At 34.6% G+C, this 23,725-nt stretch overlaps 1 protein-coding gene across 3 annotated transcripts in view; it reads right to left on the bottom strand.

The window, feature by feature from the left end:
- Positions 1-23,725, bottom strand: part of CDH18 (cadherin 18) — a 603,216-nt gene that overhangs the window by 254,234 nt on the left and 325,257 nt on the right. The window lies entirely within an intron of this gene.

The following is a 23,725-nucleotide window of genomic DNA, read 5'->3' as shown; positions in this document are numbered from 1 at the left end:
AATTATCCTTCATAGGAAACCTTTTTGGTTACCTAACCTCAACTACTCACCTTTCACTCAATTCTGATACTTGGAAACATTAAAAAAATATAACCTTCTTCATGTAAGTTTTAGATTTCTTGCCATAAAAAAGAGAATTTTTCAAGGATTATTTCAAAGTCTTTGAACTCTTAGAAGACATTTAAAAAAAAAAACATGGGGAAATATAATAAACTATGACAAAAGAACTATTCCATGGTAAAATGAAGGCCACAGTAAAATGAAGGTAAATATAAATTGTAGTATATCACACATAATTCTAGTTCTTTCTTGAAAATACATAAGGTGTAAAGAGGAACAAAATCTGATGGGAATCACCTAGCAAGAATCAACAAATTATATCTTTACAAAACTGCTTTCTTAGAGCTTTTATAAATAGGAGTAAAAATACATTAGTAATATATGAAAAACATAGTGTTCAAAGATTCACACTTCATTAGTAAATTAACCATTAAAAGAAGAATGCAGAACGAGTTATGTGTAGAGAGTTGTATGCATGAATGGAAATGTATTTAGTTATTTCTTTATGTTTCTTGACATATCTTTTTAGCACCTGGAAGAAGGTTTTATCATTTATGAAGCAGACACCTGCAAAATATCAATACAGTGGCCTGTTTCACAGTCTCCAACTTTTTTTTAATCTGTGACCAAAACAGAGCAACAAATTCATTAAACAAATTTTTTAAAAACCTTTTCTCAAACACTCATTATGAAATGAAACATTAGAAACTCTTAGCTATTGTTATACTACATATAAGTTATAAATTTATATAACTAAATTGAAACCCTTTTGGGTAAATGTATTGCTTTTCTAACATATAATTTCAGAAAGATAGTAATGGTGACTATTGACTATCATCAGAATATATTTTTATATTCTTCTCTGTTTTTAGGTTATTTTGATATTATTTTATTTTGTGTTAAAATATGTATTACAAAAGTTAATCATATTTAAAGAATGGGCTTATATATGTAGACCAGCAATGAAAGTATGTAAAAGAAATAGTAAAGTTGTCAATTTAAAGCACTATGGAAAATATAACACACTCTACGCTTTAGGTAGATTGTGTACGCAATTCAGATGAAAGATAAAATGTCAGTAATTTTATGTCTTTAGATCTTAAGACTTGAATCTGGTTCTACATAAAGTGTTTATATTTAATACATAACTTAGACTAAATATTTCAGAAATTATGTCTAATTTGAAAATAGATGGGCAATAAATTAGAGAATTGTAATTTAGCAATATTTATAATATTGGATAACAGTAAAATATTATAAATACGTATATGAATTTATAAGGTATTGATAATGCATATCTCGAGTGTTTAAATACTGCAGATAATCATTTCAATAATGAAGTATTTAAATCTCTCAGCTGGCCTAGCTGAATTTTGGAATGATTAGCTTTTATGTTAACACTGATGGGAAGCTATTACAATAGCATCTAGTCAGATTAATAGCTCTTATGATTAAGATGATCACCATTTGGGAAACAACAAAGTCATCCATTCTCAGGATTACCTCTCATCCATAATAAACCCATTTCCAAATGTTCAGTTTGGTTTGGAACACCTACTTTCTAACAGAGGTGGAGCTTTAAAGAAATACCAGCTATACTGTCTTTTTTGGCTTAATAAGTGACAGCTTTAAAATCTGGAAATAGCACATGTTTTATATTAGTTTTTTTAAGGCAAGAAATGATGAATCACTGAATGAATGAATGAATGAATGAATGAATGAAATGGGTGAGCAGTAATGGTGGTAGTAGTGGGAGAAATCTTAAAGTATAGAGAGAAAGCTCTTTGATACAGATAATCAGGTACTATGGATAACTAAGTTAGAAATGTGTTATCTCTGAGTGTGGACAACAATAAAATATCAAACAAAAGAAGTAGAAGTAGAGCACGTACAGTAGAAATACTCTAGATATAGCCATGGTGCAGATTTAGCAACAGCAAAATATGATGTAAGATGAGCTGGCTATTTCACGATTTAAGAGAGATTTTCATCAACTTTTACATTGACATGTAAAGATATTTGGGAGAAAAACTTGACTTTAGTCATATGTATTGAACTCATTTTGCCAGACAGTTTGGAAATAATTTGGAAGTAACATTAGAAGTCTTACTGTAATACACTGTGCTAAGAATATACTTTTAGAGTCATGAGATTTTGCAAAGTGAGTGATATTTTTTTATGCTGAAGGGCAGATGTTATATGTTGCCCTCAAGCAAGAAGGGACAATGCTTATGAATGTGATCACATAATAAAGTAGGGTTAATTAACTACGCTGTAGAGAACAGAAAAGGGGAGGAGAATGAAGACAGAAAATGAAACTACCCAAGTAAAGCAAAATGACCACTTCTCTGGTATTACTTTAATAAATTGTCTCTTTCTTATGTTAAGTAGTAACTTATGGCACTTAGAAAGCTAATGTGACTCACATGATTTCCCCTTGGAAAACTATTTATTCACCCTGGACCACATTAGGATCAGGACCTAAAAATTTATAGCTTTCACTCTAAAAGCAGAGTTCTTTGCTAAGATAATATTCTATCCCTTGGGGAAGAATAACTTTAAAAGGTTAAGATGATGGCAGAGCAATTAATTTCAAAAGTTGCTTTTGGTGAAGACTTCAAGCCATGTTAAAAAGATAGTTCACTGACTTTAAACTGTAATATTTGGAACCATATATTTTATGTACTTTTTTTATGAGTATGAAATGTATATTTACAACAATCTAGGGGAAGACAGCAATGGATATTACATAGTATTTCCACTATGATTATTTTTCTAACACATAAAATGATGGAGTGTGAAGATCACATGAAATACACGTTATTAAAATTTATTATGCTCCCTTTATTTCAGAATGTGTTATATTTCAAAGTATTAGTAAACGAAACAAAATTCCATTGAACTGTTAATAAGTAATTGAGGTAAAGAGGAAAAAACGTTTCAAATCATAATAGTCTCTCAGTAACTAACATATCAATCTTGTGCAAGAAAAATACAGAGCCATCAGTTTGAATTGTGCATCAATTCATACACAAAAATGTTACATTAGAAATAGTTATGAAGTATTCTGTTCAACTGCAAATCTAAAGTCAATTGCTTAGAAGTTTAAGAAATTAGGTGAGAGTAAGGAAATAGGTGTATTTGTTTAACTAGAAACCTCAGAGGTCTTTGCCAACATGCAAAAACCTCCTGTGGAATTTCAGTTTTTTGCTTTCAACTCCTTAATGTGCATTCATAGAGAAGGAAACTAATGAACGGGGAAGAGGAGAGAAAAGGAAGAAGAGACAGTATGTGTTTCTAATATCCTCTGAACCTCACATTATGGGTATTAATGTACAAGATAAAAAACTATAAAATATCTCTGAAGTCTCATTTGTTATAATTCCATATTGATCAGCTATCCTCTGGAGAGCCCCATCTGGGTGTACCAAATATATTGGGCACTGCAGGAGGCACATCAGTGGTGGAGAATTTCACTTTTAAGTGTTGGAAAACCTCAAAAACTAGCCACTCAATTAAAGTTGGAGTGAGACATATGAGGCACAGGGGTATCCATTCTCTATCAGAGTTATTCTGTGTTCTTTCATCTGCCAATTAGGGTCTAGCTGAGATAGAGAGATGGCCCTGGCAGCTGGTTTTAGAAGAGAAAAAAAAAAAATCTCAGCGTGTACTAACATTAGTACAATTCTAGCCCCAAATACTGGCCCAAACCACCGTCCATATATTCACATGTGTTGTCATTTCATCCCCATTAAAACTCTGTCATTGCTGTTCATTTTAGCCCTTTGTTCAAATAAGAGAGCAGTAGCTGCATAGAGAAGGAAGGAAGATAGAAATGGGAATGGCTTCAAACATTTAGAAAATTGATCTGACCAATAAACATAAGATTATAATTTGATCTAGCAATCACTTTTAGAAGTATATTATCCACAAATGTTCTTGGAGCACCTACTATGTTCCAGTCCTGGTACTCACATCACTAATGTGGAGATTCCTACCCTGGGAAAGCTTGCATTAATCCCAGTGGGGAGAATTACACAGTAAGCAGAAAACATTATCTATCTATCTATCTATCTATCTATCATCTATCTATCTATGGAACATATATATATGTGTGTGTGTGTATATATATATATATATATATATATATATATATATATATATATATATATGTTTGAAAGGAGGAAGACCCACAATTATAAAGGAGAGAGAAAGAAATATCAGAGGTGATTGGGAAGGTATAGAGAGATTGCAGTATTAAATAATGGAGTATGGTAGGCAGGACATTGGCCCCTCAAAGATGTCTATGTCTTTATTCTGGAAGCCTGTGAATATGTTACTTTACATGGTACAAAGGACTTCACATATCTGATTGAGGTCAAGTTCCTGAAGACCGGGAAATTACCTTGGTTTCTCTAGGTGGGACAATTCTGACCACATTAGTCCTTACAAGGGAAGAAGTGATCCCAGCTGGATGAGAGAGAGAAAAATCGAAGTGTGAGAAGGAGTGAGCACCTTTCTGGGGATTCTAAAATGTAAAAATCTTCATGCAAGACCTAAGAGAGGCCTCTACCCTCTGAGAAAAGCAAGGGAATAGACTCTTTCCTAGAGGAATAAAGTTCTGCTCACAACCTCATATTAGACCAGTGTGAACTATGTTGAATTTCTGACCTATAAAACTGTTGGGAAATAAATGTGTGTGTTTTTTAAGGCACTAATTTTGCAGTAATTTGCATAGCAACAATAAAATCTAATAAAGGAGTCAGATAAGGCATATTAAAAAGATGACATTTTAGTAAATTCTTGAAGGAGGTAAAGAAAGTTAGCCAAGTACGTATTATAGGAAAGAACATTGCAGTCAAAGAAAACAGAAAGAGCAAGAGAATCAAGTTAGGACCATGACTAGCAGATTCCAGAAACAGTGAGGAAGCCAGTGTGACCAGAGTTGCATGGACAGAGAAGAGTGGCAGGAAAACACATCAGAGAAATACAGTAGCCTCCCCTTGTCTGTGGTTTGCTTTCCCTGGTTGGTTACCCACTGTCAGCTGTGGTCCAGAAGCAGATGGTCATCCTTCTGATGTATCATCACTAGATCAATAGTAGCCTAATGATGCATCAAGCCCACATCATTCACCTCAGTTCATCTCATCATGCAGTCATTTCATCATCCCACATCATCGTAATAAGAAGTGTGAGTAGAGTACAAGATCTTTTTTTTTGAGAGAGAGACCATATCCACATTCACATAACTTGTATGACAGCACGCTTGTTATTATTGTACTATTAGTTATTGTCATTGATTTATTGTGCCTAATTTATAAATTAAACTTTATTGTAGGTATGTATGTATAAAAAATAACATAGTATATACAGGGTTGTATACTCTCCGAGATATCCACGGGGGGTTGGGGGTCTTGGAATGTACCCTCCATGGATGTAGGGGTACTATAACTGGAAACAAGATAACAGAGGACTGTTGTACAAGATACGGAGACACTGGGGAGTTTTGAGCAGTGGAACATCATAAGTAATTTATGTCTCAAAAGGATCATGTCCATTTCATTACTGAGAAGAGAAAATAGAGGGACAAAAATGAAAGCAGGGAGAACAGACTGACTTCAACTTTGGTAACACACCGACTGATGATGACAGCATGGAGCAGGTGCTGGTTACATTGACAAAAAATGGAGTAATCATGAGTACATTTTGAAACCAATGCAACACCAAATGCAAAAGTAAGCAAAAGGAACTACATCAAACTAAAAAGCCTTTGCACAGCAAGCAAAACCATCAACAAATTGGAAAGGCAGCCTAGGGAGTGAGACAAAATATTTGCAAATTATATGTCTGATAAGGTGTTAATATCTAAAACATATAAAAACTCATATAACCAATAACTAAACAAAATCTGATTTAAAAATGGGCAGAAGAGCTGAATAGACATTTTTTCTAGAGAAGATATACAAATGGTCAATAGTACATGAAAAAGTCCTCAACATCGTTAATCATCAAGGAAATGCAAAGCAAAACGAGCTTTTGTGAGTGAGATATTACTTCACACCTGTTAGAATGAATTTTATATATACATATAAAAGAGCTAATAAGTATTGGGGAGGATGTGGAGGATAGAGAACCCTTGTGCATTGTGGGTAGGAATGTATATCGGTGCCGCCACTATGGAAAACAGTATGAAGTTTCCCCAAAAACTTAAAAAATAGAACTACCCTAAGATCTAGTAATTTCAGGGTATATAATCTAAGGGAAATGAAATCAGTATCTCAAATCAACACACATTTTAAAAAGAAAGAACACACGGGGGCGCCTGGGTGGCTTAGTCCGTTGAGCGTCCGACTTTCGCTTAGGTCATGATCTCGCGGTTGGTGGGTTCGAGCCCCGCGTCGGGCTCTGTGCTGACTGCCAGCTCAGGGCCTGGAGCCTGTTTCAGTCTGTGACTCCCTCTCTCTCTGACCCTCCCCTTCTCTCTCTTTCTTTCTCTCTCTCTCCTAGAAATAAATAAAAATATTAAAAAAAAAAAAAAAAAGAAAGAAAGAAAGAACACACAAAGTTTTCCTAAAGGAGTAGTATTGGGTTCATGAGAAAGGAGAATTCAAGCACAAATCTTAGGTGCTTGGCCATGGTAATGAAGAGGTCAGAATTTAATCAAATGGGATACGGAAGGATACAGGTACAGGAAATAGGAAGGGGGAGGTCAGGAATTGAATTTTGACATGGTAATCATGGTTTATCTACTGGCGATCTTAGTAGGGATATAGAGGCCATTTTTATATGCAGTCTCTAGTTTAAAGACAAATATGGTTGGCTTACAAATTTGGGAGGCATCCAGCACAAAAGTAGTCTGTAAAGCTCTGAAACAGGATGAGATTCCCAATGAAATAAATGTAGATGCAAAGGGAAGAACTGAGGACTAAAATCTGTAGTGCTTCAAAATTTAAAAGCCAGAGGACATCTGGGTGGCTCAGTCCTACTTCAGCTCAGGTCATGATCTTTCAGTTCGTGAGTCCAAGCCTCACACCCGGCTTGCTGCTGTCAGCGAAGAGCCTCCTTCAGATCCTCTGTCCCCTTCTCTCTGCCCCTCCTCTACTTGCATTCTCTCAAAAATAAATAAAACGTTAAAAAAAAAAGCCAGAGCTGCCAGAAAGAAAAAGCAAGTAGTTAGGTAGAAGGAAAACCAAACACACCAGTGTCCTAGAAAACAAGAGAAATGAAAACATCTGTGTAAAAGGGGATTTTATATATGAATAATAATGATTATTTCAGAGGCAAAATATCTAAAGGTCCATCTGAAAGAGGACTGTATTATAAATAATGAATTATCACTAAAATAATAATATGACTATGCTAGGTCTGACGAACTATCTATAATTTGAGATGGATGAGAAAACCATGCTATGTAATAAGATAGAAGCGGAGATATTACTTAGATAAAAGTATAAATAACAAAAATTACACATACAGTATACTCATATTTATTAACATGGACATATGGATAGTTAGGTTAGAATATTATCTAAGCCAATGAGGCTTGAGGAAGGGCAAAAAATAAAAAAAAAAAAAAAAAAGAAAAAAGCATGAACTGCAGGAGCCAGTCAATTTCCTTTTATAAATCTTTCAGTTTAATTGACTGACTAAACTATCTATTTCTTTTTTTTTTTTTAATATAAATGTTCTTGTTGTAACTAAAGAACACTTCTGGGTTTTATTTGGGCCAATTATGTGTAAAAGTCCCAACATGTGGCAGCCCACTCTCAAAGCCGCAAGAATCTTTACAAAATCTCAGGCACCATCTCTTTTCCATGTGCAGCCTCTAACCTTTTCTAGATTCTTACTCTGAGATGTTTAAGAATTTGATCTTTCTTTTTCTGGCCATGCCCTGGGTTGCTAAATTGTATCCTGACAGTAGCTATAACTCCCAGGCTATTGCACTAAGTTGCCCACGTTCTGCTAGGTGATGCTTACTTGATTGGTTGTCTTGTTTTGCCGAAGCCCATCTTGAAACTTGTTGGTTTCCCTGCCGATCTCCTATGTTCCTCATGTAAGCCCCTTACATCTCTATTCAGTTACTCTTTTGGTCTGTATCAACACGGCCCTTGTTTATTCTAGGTTTAAAACCAATGCGCTGTAACTGAATGGAAGAAAAAAATGTATCCCTACTATGTATCAAACAAAGTGCTGATGTAAATCTGATCGGGTCCCTTGTCCTCCAAAAGGTTTTAGTGCAGTGAGCAGAAAGAGCAGCGGACCCAGAGTAGGGTCAGTTCTGAGAGAAGCATGAGGTGAAACTAATCTTTCCTTGTTTGTAAGTTTTCCCAGAGGAAAGGATTCAACTTCCCCATCTATATACCTATTTCCCCATTTCTATAAAAGGATAAAAGTTATACCTTTTAATGTAATTCGCATCAAACAGCTTTTTTATTCATCTGTTTTGGATTGAATCCTATCACATAACATAAATTGTTCTAAGGTTACCAAATAGCACCTAGTTATTAAACAACATTTTGTTTGTTTGTTTTAAAGAGAAGGGCAATTTAAAAACATGATAAAGCTAACTCAACACAAGGGAGCAGAATGCAGAAATCTCAAATATTGGGTCCCAACCTTGGAAATTCAAGACATGGAAATACAGAAGCTTTTCTTAATGGAGAGAAATTGTGGATTGAGACACCATGAGGCTACAGGTCCAAACTGCTTCACTAAGGTTTTCTGTGACGTCAGTGATTACTCAACTCCGAGCTACATACACACAACTCTGTGCGTTGAAATAAAAATTCTGTAGTCTGTTATTGTGCACAATTTTCCTCTCAGTTAAGCTTTTCAGAATGGAATGCTATTCTGAAATGTTTGAATCATAAACTCCAATTTACTCAGCTGTAACTCGGAACTCATTCTTGACTTTCTCTTTTCTTATTAGATTGAATAACCAGAGCTACCACCCTCTCAGACACTCAATATGACATTGTATGCACTAATAATGATTTTTCTTTTGCCATTTCTCCTCACTAAAAACTTTGTAAATTCTTGTGAATCTATCTCTTTAAAAATCTCCCCACCCTCACTCCTTCTCTCCATCAGTTACCAGAGTTCATTCACGCTCTCCCACTTTCCGAGATTATTACAGTTTCACCTAAGTGGTATCATTATGTCTCTTCCTGTTTCTGTTCCATGCACATTCCATTTACACTATAGCTCAGTGTGTTATTTCTAAAATGTGAATTTTATCCTTTCCTAAAGAAAACACTTCAGAACTTCCCACAGCCTTCAGGTGGAAGACGACACCACCTGGCTCCTGTCTACATGTGTAACTTAATCTTCAGGCACTTCACCATTCACTTCAAATTTTAGCCAAACTAATAGGGATAATCTGGCCTATAACGTGCCCACTCTCCACACTGGAATTCCTCAAACTACACATTTTCTATCTATTTGCCCAGAAGTAGTCATTTCCTATCTTCTGTGAAGTTGTCTCCCAATTTTTCATTCCAAACATGCTCTTTCCTTTGTGATGTAAAAGAACCCTAGCTTACCTATCATTCAGTAGTTAGCATTTTATGGTTTATTTCAAGTGAAATGTCCCACATCTCTCACTTCACTTGATTCTTACTGAGGACAAAAACCATGTTTCACTCACTTCCATGTCTTCAACACATAACTGATTTTCAATAAATATTATTAAGGAATGAAATACGATGAGTAGAATTTTCATAAGTAATTCATGATATTTTAAAAGATATCAGGGGCACCTGGATGACTCAGTTGTTAAGTATATGACTTCAGCTCATGTCATGATCTCACAGTTCGTGAGTTCAAGCCCCGCCTTGGTCTCTGTGCTGACACCTCAGAGCCTGGAGCCTGCTTTGGATTCTGTGTCTCCTTCTTTCACTCTACACCTCTCCCACATGTGCTCTGTCTCTTTGTCTCTCTCCATCTCTCTCTGTCTCTCAAGTAAATAAACACTAAAAAATTGAAAGATATAAAATAAAAAATAAACAAGATATTTAAATTTAGAAAAAAAAAAGAGTCAAGATATTCAAATAATAGCAGGAGGAAACGTGGCTCGGCTGGTCGGGATGAAATCTAAAAGTGGTCAGTGAAGAGGTAAATATTTTAAAAATTATGTTGAAAAACTTTCATTTTAAACATACAACTGATTATTTAAGGTAAAGCTAATAACATTGTAAGATGAGTTTTATTGGGTGATTTGACTAAAAGATATGACAGAAGTAGAAAACAAATGAAATGGGCAGAAACCATACCTTCTCACTGGAACTGCCATTGTGAAGGGGAGTAAAACATGGAAGTTGGAAAGTAGAAGTATCTCATGTGAGGTGGACAGAGGGAACAGTGGCAAATGTGAATGCCAGATGTGAAGTGGCCCAATATGGATTCCAAAACAGATTTTGCTATGTTATTTACACATATTGTTTAGGACTAGTAACAAACACTACAAATTAATAAAGTGAAGAAGTAAAAAAAATCTACAGAAGAGTTTAAAAGAATTATTTTTAAAAGTATAAGTATGGGGCGCCTGGGTGGCTTAGTCGGTTAAGCGTCCGACTTTCGCTTAGGTCATGATCTCGCGGTTCGTGGGTTCGAGCCCCGCGTCTGGCTCTGTGCTGACTGCCAGCTCGGAGCCTGGAGTCTGTTTCAGTCTGTGACTCCCTCTCTCTCTCTGACCCTCCCCTGCTCACGCTGTCTCTCTCTCTCCTAGAAATAAATAAATAAAACATTAAAAAAAATAAAAATAAAATAAAATAAAAGTATAAGTAGACTAAGGTAGGAAGAAACATTAAAGAGCAAAAACAGGACAAACCAAGTACAAAAACAATATGGATGCCTACCAACCCTGTCAATAATTATATTAAATATAAATCTACTGGAGACTTCAGCAAAAAAAGGGGGGCTAAGTGTTTCTAAAAATTTCTCCATAAAAGCAATGAGAATACTGGCAAAAATTCTAAGAATCAACTTTTTCAGATCTCTGGAAATTAACTAAAGACTTGTACCATTCCAGGAAGAATGTAAGCAGGAAAGACAGCTGAATCTTGGTGTGACATTTTAATGTACCTTAATTCCATCTCTCCCTCCAACCCCACACAAAGTTCTACAATGGTCTTAAAAAGCAACATCCTAAAATCACAATAAAAACTCAGAGAGAAAATTTCAGGAAGAGATGGCCTCACTGGTGATTTCGATCTAACGTTGAAATAACTATCATCATTCCTTCATAAACTTCTCCAAAAGACAGAACAAGAGATGTAGTTTACAGTTCATTATATGAGGTCATCATAATACTAACACTAAAAGCTGACAGAAATATCACAAAAGAGGAGGGCATCTGGGTAGCTCAGATGGTTAAGCATTCAACTTCCACTCAGGTCATGATCTCATGGTCAGAGAGTTCAAGCCCCACATTGAGCTCTCTGCTGTCAGCTCAGAGTCTGGAGCCTGTTTCAGATTCTGTGTCTTAGTCTCTCTGCCCCTACCCCACTCTTGCTTTGTCTCTGTCTCTCAAAAATAAATATGGATTGAAAAATAAAATATAAAAGAAATATCATAAAAGAGTATCTGGTTAAATTTACCTTATAGGTACAACAATCTTCAACCAAATATCTGCAAATCAAATCCAGCAACATATACATTTTGTATATATAAAAATATATACATGTTTAAGTATGATTTATGCAGGAATGCAAGGTTGCATAAAACATACCAAAATCAATCAATACAATATGCAGTGTTATAAAGAAAAACTATATGATTATCTCATAGATTCAGAAAAATCATGTGGCAAAATCTAACATAATTTTATGATAGTCAACCGACAGAGAAATAACAGTCAACAGTCAACAAAATAACAGAGAATGTCCTCAGCCTGATTAAATGCATCTTTAATAGAACAGCAGTTAATACCATATTTAATGGTGAAAGGCTGAAGTTTTTCTCTGGAGATTAGAAGCACTCCAAATGTCTACTCCTGTCATTTGTATTCAACTGTGTACTGAAAGTTCAAGCCAGGTAATTAAGTATGGAAAAAAAAAAAAGTTTGGAAGAGAAGAAAGGAAGTATCTCTATATGTACATGGGGTGGCTTTTTGTATACAAAATACCAAGAATTCTGCCAAAAATTAATAGTGCTAATGAAAACCTCAGCAAGGATTCAGGATACAAAATGAATATAAAGTTATAAATTTTATTTCAATAAACTAGCAGTATAGAATCCAAAATTTAAATTAAGAAATTTAAATGATTATCTAAAACAATGAACTATTTAGAATAAATTTGACAAAATCAGAACAATCTTATGCACTTAAAACTATAAAGTCTTCCTAAAAAATAAACAACAAATGAAAGGAATTTCCCAACTAATTTTTAAATAAAAGACATTGTTTCATTGACTGGAAAATTAAAATATTAATATGGTAGTGGAATATCTACCAAAATCCCAATTGCTTGTAGAAATTGATAAGCTATTCATATATGTGTGTGTGTGTGTGTGGTGTGGTGTGTGTGTGTGCATGTATATATATATGTGTGTGTGTGTGTGTGTGCGTGTATATATATGCATATGTGTGTGTGTGTATAAAAATGGAAATGGAAAGAAACCTAAATCACCAAAGAAATTATTAAAAAAGAACAAGGTTGAAGACTAGATAGTAGGTTTAAAAACTTACGACAAAGCTACAGTGATCAAGATGAGGTTCTGGGATAGAATAAACATATATATCAGTGGAACAGTAATGAGAGTTCAAAACTAAACCTGTACTTTAAAATCAGTTGATTTTCAATATATGTTCCTGGACAATTCAAAGGAGGAATGTTACTCTTTCAACACATTTTGAAAAGCACTTGGTTATCCATATGCAAAAGACTGAAACTGCATCCCAAGCTCACATGGTAAGCAAAAATTAACATAAAGTAGATTTAAAAAAGAAACAAACTAAACTTAAGTACTAAAACTATAAAACGTTTAGAATAAAACACAAGTGTAAATCTTTGTAACACTGGAATAGGTGGTTTTCTAGCAATGACATCCAAGGCACATGAAACTAAAAAAAAGATAGATGAACTGAATTTTATCAACATTAACAAATTGGTACTTCATAAAACAGTATCAAGAAAGTGAAACAACTCACTGAGTGGGAGGAAATATTTATAGATTATATATCTAATGTTTAGTATCTACAATTTATAAATAACACAACCAATAGCCTAATTTAAAAAATGGACAAAATTTGAAAATATATTTCTCAAAAGAAGAGATATGAGTAACCAATCAGCACATGAAAAGATGAATAATATCATTAGCCATTAGGGAAATGAAATTAAAACCATAATGAGCTACCACTGCATACTCACCAGGGTGGATAAAAGTCTAAAAATATGGAAATCCAAGTGTTAGTAAAGTTGTGGTGAAGTTAGAACCATCATATATTGCTGATGGAAATTTAAAATGGGAGAGCTTGTTTTAAAAACATTTGGCAATTCTTCAAAATGTCACACATACAAGTACCATACGGCCCAGCAATGGAGGCTGTAAGTATGTACCCAAGAGAAATGAAAACATGTTACATAAAACCTCTAAACAAATGTGGTTTCCAAGGACCGGGGTATGGGGAGAAATGGAGACTAATTACTATTGCGCATTGGATATGATTGCTATCCTCTGGCATGATGCAAATATTCTGGAATTAGGGAGCTGTGATGGTTATGCACCTTTGAGAATCTATTAAAGGCCAATGTATTGTACATTTTTAAGGATATATATGGTATGAATTGTATGTCAATAACAATTAATAAACTATGTAAATGTACTAAAGACATCAATAAAAAGACAGAAATTGTTATATTGAAGGTAAAATACAATAATGTACTTTATTTTTTTTTTCATGTTATTTATTTTGAGAGAGCTCAAGTGGGGAGAGGAAGAGGTGGAAGACGAGAGAGGATCCCAAGCAGCCTCCAGGCTGTCAGCACAGAGTCTGGTGGGGCTCAATCCCAGAACCATGAAATCATGACTTGATCTGAAACCAAGAGTCGGACACTTAATCAACTGAGCCACCCAGGTACCCCTACAGTAATGTACTTTAAATGAAAATGCGTAAGAAGGTGAAGGATGAAAAATGATAAACAAGCTAACTATAAACTTGAAAAGGCAAGTTTATGAATATCAGACAAAGTATATATCAATACAAAGTATATTACAAGAGTTAAAGGAGAAAATATCATGATTCATTAGGAACATACAAAAATTCTAAATACACACAGACCTAATTATAGAACACAAAAATTCATGAATCAAAACTGGCACAATAAGAGAAACATGGAAATACACAAAGGTGGTAAATTTAACACCTCACTATCAGTAACTGAGAAAGCACACAAACTTGTAAAATGAGAGAGAGAAACTTGTGCTTTCCATCAATTTGACCAAGTTGACTTTAAAAACTGCAGAGCCCGTGGGCACCTGGGTGGCTCAGTCGGTTGAGCATCTGACTTCAGCTCAGGTCATGATCTCAGTTTGTAGGTTCGAGTCCCATGTCAGGCTCTGTGCTGACAGTCAGCTCAGAGCCTGGAGCCTGTTTCAGATTCTGTATCTCCCTTTCTCTCTGACCCTCCCTGCTCATGCTGCCCCCCTCTCTCTCTCAGAAATAAATTAAAAAAAAAAAACAAAAAAACCCTGCAGAGCCTGACAATTGCATAAAATACATTCTTGTTAAGTATAGAGGGAAAGTTCACCAAGAGAGCATATATTTGATAACACAAGTCTCAAAAAATTTCAAAAGAACAAAAACTTATCGAGTATGATATTATACCAGGAAAATACTACAGTAAGGTATCTTTTATAGAAATGCATGACATATTTTTCTTAATATATTAGCAAATAGAATCCAGAATTATATAAAATGAATAGCTTACCATGAGAAAGTAAAGTCTATCACATTAATGAAAAGTTTTACATTCAAAAATCAATGCAATTAACCATTTTAAGACACTTAAGGAAAAGAATTACATGGTTATCTCAATAGGTGCATAAGAGGTATTACAGAAGTCAATGTACATGTATGACACAAACATTCAGCACATTAGGAATAAAAGGAAGCTCTCAACCTGATAAGCAGGATTTAAAAAGAACTAAAGCTAACACATCATACTTTGCCATGAAAGACAAATATCCAAATATGGTTCCTGCTAAAATTGAGAAAAAAGGAAGTACATTCATTTTTACTACTTACATTCAACATTGTGTTGAAAGTTCTAAACTATAGTAATATATATATATAAAAAATAAACCTCTATAGTTTGGAAAGAAAGAGTAATTCTGCCTGTATTCACAGAAAACATGTTTGTCTACCTAGAAAAATACTAAAGAAACTACATAATACTAAAGAAACACACACACACACACACACACACATACACTAACTACTCTTTTGGTGAATTTAGCAAAATCAGAGTATACAAGAATAGTATTTAAAAAATGAATGCATTTCTATATACTAGTAACAAAGAACAATAAAATTAAGACATTAAGCAATACCATTTATAATGGCATCAAAAGCCTAAATAACTAGGAATAAACTTAAAGAATAATGTGTGAAGTACTCTTTACTGAAAATCACAAACTACTGCTTAAAATAATAAGAGAAGCAATCTAAAAAATTGAAAGTACCCATAAAATTAAATTTTCCCTAAAAGGATCCTTAGAGTATATGGAATTCCAATCAACAGTTGAAAGTAACAAGCTGATTCTAAAAACTATATGAAAATTGCCATTGACTTAAATAGCCAACAATATTTTAGGAAAAAAAGAAGGGCATCTGGGTGGCTCAGTCAGTTACGTGTCTGACTTTGGCTCAGGTCATGATCTTTCGGTTTGTGGGTTTGAGCCCCACACCAGGCTCTGTGCTGAGAGCCTAGAGCCTGCTTTGGATTCTGTGTCTCCCTCTCTCTCTGCCTCTCCCCTACTCACACTCTGACTCTCTCTCTCTCTCAAAAAAAACAAACATTAAAATTAAAAAAAAAAGAAAGAACATAATTTGCATATTTAAACTATTTGAATTCAGGTTTAACAAGAAAACTACACTGCTGTAAATATAGGCATGCAGATTAAAGGGACAGAACAGAGAAAACAAAAATAGACCCCACACACAGATTAATAGTAACTTGAATTAACAAATGTTCTAATGGAATTTAATAATTTAATTACAAAATGTAAAAGGAACATTTCTTCAAAAATTCTAGAAAGAGGCTGATGGATCTCCAAAATTCTAACAGCAGGATGCCAGCCGAGAAAACCACTCAGTGGTAAACATATCCTAACTTTTATATAAAAAATGTAAGGATAACACAGACTACAGAGAAAATGAATCCAGAAGGTAGATTCATGAAAATTATGCCTATAACCTGAGAACTCATTAAGAAACTAATAGTATTTTCTCGATTGAATTTCAAAAGCCCATGAAGCAGTAAATCAATCCTCTGTGTCTCCAATTTCATCCTTTTTGAATATATAGTGGTTTTTGTTGTTGTTGTTGTTGTTGTTGTTGTTGTTGTTGTTTTTAGTGCCTGTCCCATCAGAGTGTACGTGGTAGGAAAATAAAATGTTTTTATAGTTTCACAGAAATATAGACCAAAAATAACTTTTAAGGATGTGAACTTCAGGACGTATGCCCCCAAAGCCTAATCTACAGCTGAACTTGGATTAGATAAGGGGATCCTGTATTTTGAATTAACACCATAAGGGGATGATACTTGTGAAGACCCTGGGTGAGGAGGAGTGTATTTTGTCAGAGGAATAGGAATCACTGGGGTGTCAGAGGGTAGCCTGTAGGGGTCAGTGACTGAAATGACCCATAATGATTGCTGTCTCCAGCTACATAAACATCTATGTAATTTCTTCTCCTTAAGTGTGTGTAGGACATAGTAAGTCTTAATTAGATAAAAGTGATGGGTTGTCATTTTGAAAAAGAGATTATACTGGTTTATGTAACACGTGTCTACTCTTGTCATTTTTAACTCTGTTGCTCTCTCTCTCTCTCTCTTTCTTTCTTGGTGCTCTTAGACAAGCATAATTTATCCTTGAGATGATGCAGCCCAGTGGACAACTTCAGCCCTACGAAGCATTCTCTAGCAGAAACACCAGAAAAGCCAGGGATTCCTGACTCACAGAAGCTGAGATGGGATTTGTCATTTTAAGCAACTGCATTTTTGAGAAATAATTAATCCACTGATGATGCATGGGGGTGTATCTCAAAACAGAATGACGAATGGAACCGGCCAAAATACAACAAAGTACATATATTGATTCTGTTTGTAAAATAGATAGAATTTAAGTGTATAGAAATGTAAAATGTAAGCTATAGTTAGAGAAATCAAATCAGAGGTTGTCAGGATTAGAGGTATACGCAACTGACGATAATATTTTCATCATCTTGATTGAGATGTTTTATAAAGATTTTAAATGCCTTCAAGTATGCATTTATTATATGCCCATTATATGTCATCACATAAATGTAACTCTTTTTATTGTTAATAATTATAAAAATGTATTAAGCACCAAGACTATCCTACAATGGTTGTTATTTAAAAACTTAATCATCAATATAGTACCCCTGCAATTGAGCTTACAATAAAACATGAAATTCAAAAAATGGTAAGCTTGTCTCAAAATTTACTTAACTTCGAAATGGCTATTTTAGTAAATGAGCAAAGTAAAATGACCTATTGCTTCAGGTAACTATTAATAAGGCTTTGAACATGATCTAAAAAATGTTTAACTTGTACTGAGACATTTCCCCCAATTATATTAGGCTTGGTAAGAAAAAAGAACTTTTGTAAGTTTGGTGAGAACAATGAATTATTTCATATTATTTGTAGGGCTTTAAATTAGAAAATAAACTATCTTCAAAAGTAAGGTTTTTTTTTTTTTGTATTTTCTATAGCTTATTAGATAAAACAAAATTATTCAAATTCTATTCTAATCATTATTGTCTTCATGTGATCTACTTAGATAATCTTTAAACCCCTTATAAAACTAGGTCCTACAATTAATTCTTTAGATCTGGAGCAAATTTTTGAGTGGTAGATCCTGATTGTCATTCTTTTCCCTACTACTACTACTACTACTACTACTACTACTACTACTACTACAACTATTTATTTTGCACTTACTATATCTCTCCAAATGTCCTTGCTACTACTACTACAACAACTATTTATTTTGCACTTACTATATCTCTCCAAATGTCCATGCTCTATTACGTTATTTTACTTAGAAAAATGAATTTTGCTCATGTGAATAAATTAAGGTGAACTTCTCCTGGTGTGGTCAATGTTATGTGTGTTTTGGTAAGACAAAGAAGGAGAATCAGATAAAAATATGATGACAGAAACGGAGGTGTCAGTGGAAGAGACAGAGAGAGACATCTGACGACGCTATTCTGCTTAGCTTAGAGATTTTATTTATTTAAAAACACTCTATTTAATGCTTATTTACTTTTGTTTTTGAGAGTAAGAAAGAGCACAAGTTGGGGAGGGCCAGAGAGGGAGGGAGACACAGAATCCAAAGCATGCTTCAGGCTCTGAGCTGTCAGCACAGAGCCTGATGAAGGGCTCAAATTCAGATAGTGAGACCATGACATGAGCCTAAGTCAGACACTCAACTGACTAAGCCACCCAGGCAGGCACCCCAGCTTAGAGCTTTTACGATGGGTTACAAACTAAGGAAAGCAGGCAGCTTCTTAGAACCTTGACATGAAACAGATATTCCCAAATTTCCAAACAGAGCCTCCAAAATGAATGCGACCATGTTGATAACAGAATTTGAGACCATGTGACCTCCAGAACTGTAAGAGAACAAATTTGTTATTTAAGCCACGAAGCTGACTGCAACACCAGCAAGAGGAGAATGGAAGTTTCATGTGCCATATATTCTGCTAAAATATTTACATTTTCTCAGTTAACTTCTTGAGGTGGATGTTATATTCCCATATTATTTCAATTAATGATTTGAATCTTATGGTTAATTTGTACAAGGCTACAAAGCTTTTAAGTAAGAAAATGTAGATTTGAATTATTTAACTTCAGAACCCAGAGTCTTACAATGTAGCCAAATGGTCTTTATACACATACATGTATAGTTATTGAAGACTAAATGTAGTGGCGCCTGGGTGGCTCAATCAGTCAACCATTCTGCTTCGGGTTGGGTTATGATATCACAGCTTGTGAGTTTGAGCCCCACATTGGGCTGCACTGACCTCCTGGAGCCTGCTTCTCATTCTGTGCCTCCCTCTCTCTACCTCTCCCCCACTCACATTCTGTCTCTCTCTCTCTCAACAATAAACAAAAATTTTTTTTAAAAAGGACTAAATGCATAAAACTGTAGATGTATTTTCATAACTCCTATAATAGACATACATCAAATCCCAAATTTAGGATGAAACATTAATGATATGTCACCTTTTAAATAAATGCCAACATTTGAAAGCTGATAAATTATTCTACAATATTTCTATATTTTTCTTCTCATATTCATAATATATCTTATATAATTTATAGAGATCTCATCTATATACATGGTTGCAGGGTCACAGAAGCGATCCTTAGGACTGTCTCATATTTCAGCAGCTGTATACACTGAACACTTACTAAACACAAACTTTTTTTTTTTAAAGTTTACTTATTTATTTTGAGAGGGAAAGAGAGAGCAAGTGGGAGAGGGGCAGAGGGAGAGGGAGACAGAGACTCCCAAGCAGGCTCCTCACTGTCAGCACTGAACCCTATATGGGGCTTGAATTCATGAACTTTTAGATCATGACCTAAGCTGAAATCAAGAGGAGGGCACTTAACCAAAGGAGACACCCAGGTGCCCCAAACATGGTAACTTAAACAACTATTAAGGACCAGGCAACGTAACAGTAAGCGTATATTCAAGAGCAAAAAAGGTGGCATGCATGCTTAAGTTTCAGAGCCTACAGGACAAGACTGGATCAGGAGAAGTCTGAAGGGGTATGTAGGGCTCAAGTCCTTAAATGGAATACTCAGTGGTTTAAAGTTTAAAAGGGAGGTGTAGTGAGAAAGAGAGCATGAACAAATGACAGAAGCAGACTCGAATACTAGAGAGAGAAGACAGTGCAAACTTTGACTTAAAGGGGAAAATTCAGAAGAAAACCTGACAGCTTAAGAGGCTATGTTAAAAGAAATAGCAGATGGGAAGGTATTCAAGATGCAAAATGGGGACACTTACAGAGACAATAAATAGACATTATATTAAAGGCTTAGAAACAGATTGAATTTTTAATGTAAGAAACAGGAAGAAGCAGAGTCAAGGGTGGAAATTTGTTAACTATCTTAGGAATTAGGTAGATGATTGTACCTTTTACAGTTTAAAAAATAATATAGGAGATGTTGAAAGGTAGGTGAGGGTTTTAATATAGAAGATGATATGATAGGTGGGGATAACTGAGATCTGAGCTATCTATAAGCTCATAAGTTGATCTGGACAATTGACAAAAAAATGGGACATCAAAAATAAAAGATAGCTGTAAATCTAAAGCCTTTTAATTAGGAAAGTATGTAAGAGAGAGAGTGTAACCAAGGGAGAGTGGCAGAGGGAGAGAAAGAGAAAATCCCAAGCAGGCTCCACAGTCAGTGCAGACCCCAACACAGGGCTCAATCCCACACCCTAGGATCATGACATGAGCTGAAATCAAGAGTTGGATGTTCAACCAACTGAGCTACTTAGGTGCCATAAATCTAAAGGCTTTTATAGATGGTAATGAAATCCAGAAAACAGGTAAGAGAACCAAGAACACTTCTAAAAACTTGGGAACCACCAATACTTATCGAAAGATCAGATAAACACACACACATAAAAAATTAAAGGAGAAAAACAAAAACAGAAATTTCTGGAGAGTTTTGCAAAACCTGTTTTCTATTCAACTAAATCCAGGGTATCACTTGGAGATACTACTGGTCTTCAGGAATCCCTCCAAAACAATATGAGTTTGGGAGGGTGGAGAGGTAATGAGGAGTGAAAGCAGAAATATGCCTGGATTTCAGAACCCAACAGCTAAGGCTCAAAACTCCTGGAACCTGGACAGGAATATGTGGGCGTCAGGGTGGGCCCTCTGAGCCAAGGTAGCAGATGCTGGGAAGCAGGGCCAGAGCAGCAGTGAAACAGAAAAGCCAGTAGCCAGAAGGGCAAGCAGTCAGACTAGAATAATAGGTGTGAAGATGAAGATGCTTGGAATGTTTACTACCCTAGCTCTCTGCCAAAATGATAGGGAGAAGGTTGAGTGGAAACAGTCCAGGGACAGGGGCATGTCCCAATTACCCACTGAGATAGATGCATATGCTCCAGAGAAGGGAGTTTCACTAAATGGGGCCCACAGGAATTGTATCTATGAAAACTAAGCATGTCTTCACAACAACAACAAAACAAATGAAACACGTAAAAAGGCAAAACACCACAAATGGGAACTGAAGTTGAGAAACAACTGATTTTTCATGATCAAAAGCTGCATATCCATCGGACTACAGAAAAATTACAAAACGCACACAAAATGATTAGAGAAATACAGGATGCAAGGACAGAAATGCTCGAATGACAAGAAAGCATCAGGAACAAACAGGCATTTGAAATACACCATCTGGAAGTGAAACATATGACAAGTATCCAAATTTGAGCAGATGAATTAAACAGTGGGTTAGACACAGAAAAGAGGAGTACACTGGAAGGTAAGGGCTTAATGAGTAGAATCAAAGGGAAGCAAAAGCAAGTTTTGTTTTCTACCTGCCAAATGTGTCCTTACTGCTCGCAACACACACTATTACGTATCACATTTTACGAAGCTCATCACTTAGGCAGTGAAGGAGGGGTCACTGCCTAGGGTAGTAACAGATAGATGCAAATCATCAGTAATACTAATTTACACGGTGTCTTCAAATGTACTCAATGGTGAGAAAAAAAAAAAGGAAAAGTAGGGAGGGAAAGAAAGAGTGAAGGATGGAGGGAAGGAGAGAGAGAACAGAGGGAGAGAGTGGAAAAATTCATGCAGGGACCAGCAATAATATTACCATCAAATTAAAATGGAGGAAGAAAAATGGAGCAGTCAATGTGTCCTATATGTCAGTGGTGAGTTTAGAAAATTAGTAGTCAAAGAATAGTTGATTATATACACATAAAAGAAATCTAAAACAGACTGTTTTCTCAACAACAAAGGCAACAACTAGCTGTTCTTTACTTTGACACCATGTTAATATATGCCTATAGAGTGGGTGCTTTAAGTATATCTTTGTAGTACAGAATAATGGAAATATCTTATATTTTCAATTTTTTCATTTAAAAAGCATAAATAATAATAACTAATAGTCAAGATAGTCACAAGGACAAATACTCATGAAATACTAGTAAATCATTTATCATAGTACTAAGTAACAAAAGACAAATGCTTTAAAATTAGATACTAACAAAATAGTATAAAATACTTTAGTAGTCATGTTTTTATACAAGTTTTGAAAAAGGAAATGCAAATATAAAGCAAAAGTAGGTTTATATGTACACTTTTGTTGTTATTTTGTTTATCTCTTTCCACATAATGCATATTAAAGGTGACAGGTTTACATGTAATAAGGAATACAATTTGGACAGGTTAGTCATTATAAGTCAAGATCAAAATTACTGCTATGCCAGTAGAGATGTATCTAAATAATCTATAACAACCAATGGAAGAAAGAGTCGAATATGTTGTCATGGGCCTCGGTCTGCTTATCTAGAGCATCCAACAACATATAGAATGAAGAATCAGGCATTGTGTATCAAAGACACTATCATCTAAGTTGTTGGTGTTAAGAAAGGTAAAACAGAATAAAATAACATTGAGATGAAAGTTCTGTTCCTCCTTGATCAAAGTAAAAATGGATGAAGAGTTACCAAGTAAATATGGCTCTGTGTCATCATGAATACTGGCTAGTCTTTAGTTTCTTCTGTATTTCCAAAGTAAAGTAGGTTTTACAGTTGAAGTTATTCAAAACAATAGGGCTCTTTTAAACACAATGTTTAAAAAATAATTAAAATCTCTAAAATTAACAGAATTTTAGCCAGACTGATGACAAAAAGGAGAAAGCAATATTTTTCAATATTAGAAATGAGAGAATAGCATTCAAGTTTTACAAATAGTAAAAAAAAATAAGAGAATAAATATGAACAGCTTTATTCCAATAAATTCAGAAACTCAAATGAAATTAACAAATTTCTTGAAGATAAAAAATACAAAGTCTCATTCAAGATACGTAATACAAATAGCCCTGAACCTATTAAAGACAAATTGAATTTATAACTTGAATGTTCTCAAAAGACAATCCATTAATCTAACATATGAAAATACCTTTGGACTCAGATGGATTCACTGATAAATTCAAACATTAAAAATAAATACATAAAAACAATTCTACCCTAGCTCTTCAAGAAAATTGAAAATGGTGGACTAAAATACTTTCCAACTTGTTTTGTAATTCCACCATTATTCTGATACTAAAATAAGATATATATTACCATAGAAGTATAAATAAATATCACTAAAGGACACAGACGAATTCTAAAAAATGTATCAGCAAATCAAATCCAGCAATATATTAAAAAGTTAATA

Source organism: Hyaena hyaena, unplaced genomic scaffold, assembly GCF_003009895.1.
Source record: "Hyaena hyaena isolate Hyena2069 unplaced genomic scaffold, ASM300989v1 scaffold_843, whole genome shotgun sequence".
In the NCBI taxonomy this organism is placed as follows: domain Eukaryota; kingdom Metazoa; phylum Chordata; class Mammalia; order Carnivora; family Hyaenidae; genus Hyaena; species Hyaena hyaena.
This window is presented reverse-complemented; position numbering and strand designations above follow the sequence as displayed.